The following is a 3,523-nucleotide window of genomic DNA, read 5'->3' as shown; positions in this document are numbered from 1 at the left end:
TATCCAACACGGCATACATTAATGTGAACAATAGTGATTGTGATGCTGCTTATAAACATCATCTTTATCATTACTGCGGAATCGGAAACTTTCACCACATCCACCTATACTCATTGATATGGCAATGATGATCATAAATTTTGCAGTCATAACAGAAATAACTCCAAAGAATACCGATGTTTAGAATAGAAAATAGCCAGAAGCACATTATCATCGTACATTTTCCAACTTTCCGAGGACGACTTCTCATGTTACGATGCCGAGGAACTTGGGCGAGTCCCCGGATGTCCATTTTTTTTTTCCACGTCGAATTACCGTCGGAAAGCCCTCGGCCGCGCCTCGGCTTCTTAAAAAAAAGGGCCTGAATAAACACTCGCATTTCCCTCCTTATCGGATTATCAGAGGAGTGTCACGGTGGGGATGACGAAGGCAGGAGAAAGACGCTCATTACGGTGGCGACACTGTCTCCGAACAGCCCGCGGCAATTTTTACGTAAAACTATATCGACCTCCCGAAAATCTGCAGTTTTACAGGGAAATTGTGTGTGCTGTTTGTTGATTTTTATCCCCCTTACCTCTCCCATCCCCTCTTTCTCTATTTCCCCCTTCTTCTCGTTGCAGTAACGATCGCGGAACGTCATTAGCGCTAACACTATCAAGATGCTTTGAAGTCTGAATTCTGAGCTCTGGACTTCTTGTCAAGTTTCATATCATGCCTCAAAATATTTGGGTTTTTTCCCCCTACTTTTTTGAAGGGAAACGGGATTAATTGGCGTGCCCTACTTTGACATAATCTGATGGTTCGATACTCAACTTTCAGGCTAGATTCCGATCTTGGGAAATTCCTGTTTCTTGTCTGGAAAGCGCATCCACGAGACATCTGAGGGATGCTGACACGGGAGGCCACGGCTGCGAAACGTTTCAAAGATGCCTTGGAATTAGGTCGTGGTGGAGATGTGTTTCTTGCTGCATGCGTTACCGTTTTCCATGATATGGGTCAGCAACAAAACCCTTATGCATATTTGAAGAAGCTTAAACCTGCATGCCTTTGTTGAGATCTGTGTTATGGGGTGTATGTTGTCATTCTATGAAATTAGCAGGGGCGCGTGACTCTGCAATGGCACCCGTCCGGTTCATTCAGGTAGCAACAGGTAGCAAAAAAGAAAAAAAAAGAAGAGAAAATGTGTCATCACCTTTCAAAGAGACAAAGACAGCCTGGAAAGAACCCGGAGGATGAGGAGGAGGAGGAGGAGGAGGAGGAGGAGGAGGCGGTATACGAAATCATTGATGAGCATTCGTTGGTGGGCGTTTCAAAAGGCAAACAACCTTTCCAGATTTCTTGCGTTATATTTGACGTATACAGATACCATCTAATTTGATTTTATGTACTTATTCATTTATTTTGGTTTTATTTCCACAGGGTAGTCTCATCAAGACCTGTGCTAGATATTACAACAGTATGTATACTATTCATTTAAGTATGAAAAGTACTGCTGGTAACCAGCGCTTAAAAACTTGAAATCTGTATTAAAAAAAAAATAAATCTATGAAATGAAATTAGCTAATGTAGTGCTGACGAAGAACAACAAATCATTAAAGTGTCATCCACCACAGAGCTAGTTTGATGAGATCCCTGCTTGATGACATCATATCTCTCTTCTTTTTTTTTTTTTTGGTTGTTGTTGTTGTTGGGGGGTCGCATTTGTGCTGAAGTCAAAATATGTCAGACTATCTTATATTGGTCAATAATTGGCGCATCATGATAGAGAAAGATGACAATAGTATATATAAAGTTTAATGTACTCAGATGTTTAAGGCACGCATATACTTTTTTAAAGACTTGTACCAGACGCTCCTCAGTTATATCATGCGAGCGGCTAATACTTGAAGTTGGCCAATAAGGTCATATGATTGATGGCACTACACATGCTCTCCCTATATCATTATTTGTTTACTTACGCATAATGTAATCATATCCACATCAGTGGATGCGTCAAAGGCAACGGTCTAAGGAAAACTTTCTTTGACCGTTGCATTTGATGCATCTACCAAGATATGGACATCTTTCAGAGCCTCCTGATCTCTTCAAACATATCAAGCGATGGGAGGATGATGGGAAAAAAGGAAATCATGTCAGAAACAGAGAGGAAATGTAAAAGTATGTTTTGTCTTGTGCACCATTTATATCACTGGAAAGCACGGAGGCGGAGTAATGACAATTTTCGCTCTCGAAATAGACGTCATGGCGGTATTTGTCGAAAAATGTCACCATAGTTATTTTCGTTCTAAAGTATTTGTAGGACAGATAATTGATTATTTATAATCATAATGTCACCATTAGCAATTCACCTAGCAATATGTCATGCCTCTTATTCTTTTCCCAACGAAAAACAGAAATACTGGGCATCTTTGCTCAGAAAGACAGGCGAGAAGTTGCAGGAAAGGTGTTCGTAGCACCTGTCAAGATTTAACGCTGACACCTGGTTCTCATGGAGGCAAGAGAAAAAGGGACTTTTGGGTTTGCAGACGGCTGCGGCCTCACGAGGCGGGAAAAGTGCGCGACGGGTGTCACTGAACTCTTGGCTGGATTCTTGATTATAACGCTCCCGCAAGCAGGTCGAAAAGGGCGAGACTCTGCGAAAAGCTTTCAGGTGTTGCGCGTTCCCGCTCCAGATAGTGTGTTCGGTATCGTGTGTATGTGGGTTATGGTGAGTGTGTGTGTGTGTGTGTGTGTGTGTGTGTGTGTGTGTGTGTGTGTGTGTGTGTGTGTGTGTGTGTGTGTGTATGTGTGTGTGTGTGTGTGTGCGTGCGTGTGTGTGTCTGTGTGTGTGTGCGTGCGTGTGTGTGTGTGTGTGCATGCGTGTTTGTTTATGTGTGTATATGTAGTGGTGGTTTTCGCCAGGTCCCCATACTGAAATTTCTTGCAGCATAACGTTGTATTTTAAAACCTGTATATATTTATGTATATTTATGATATTGCACCTCGTACATTCATGCAGAAATTCATGAAAAACAAATAGGATTCCCAGGACACTCAGGCTAGCTTGAAAAACAAGCTTTTGAAGCTTTTAGTAGCCACATCAAACTTCGTGTATACTTTATTTGTCCCTTTGTTTAAGCAACTGAATAAATACGGATTTTACAGTACTTTAATCTTGTCATTATTTGACTTGAATCATTTCTCAACAATTTTGTCTTGAGCCATTTCTCCATCAAAGTACTGTAATTCTTTCTGCTTGTGTTCACCTATCCTTTTTCACTTGTGGTTCGTTTTACTTCAACTTATTGAGAAGTGATTATCCACTAATGTGTGTATCATAGTACACTTTAATGTAAAATATGCCTTTATACAAGTATTGCACATATCCATATGTGTATATATCATGATATATACACATGTATTATGCGCTATGAGTTTTTGATTTATTTATTCACACGCAGCAGCTATGTGGCTCTAAAGGTTGTTTTTTCCATGAGAGCTTAAAGATGACATAGGGGAATTGGACTCTTTTATATTCTTACAT

This window comes from Diadema antillarum, unplaced genomic scaffold, assembly GCF_040938485.1.
Source record: "Diadema antillarum isolate AM-2024a unplaced genomic scaffold, OU_Dant_1.0 seq00000893_RagTag, whole genome shotgun sequence".
NCBI classification, from domain to species: domain Eukaryota; kingdom Metazoa; phylum Echinodermata; class Echinoidea; order Diadematoida; family Diadematidae; genus Diadema; species Diadema antillarum.
This window is presented reverse-complemented; position numbering follows the sequence as displayed.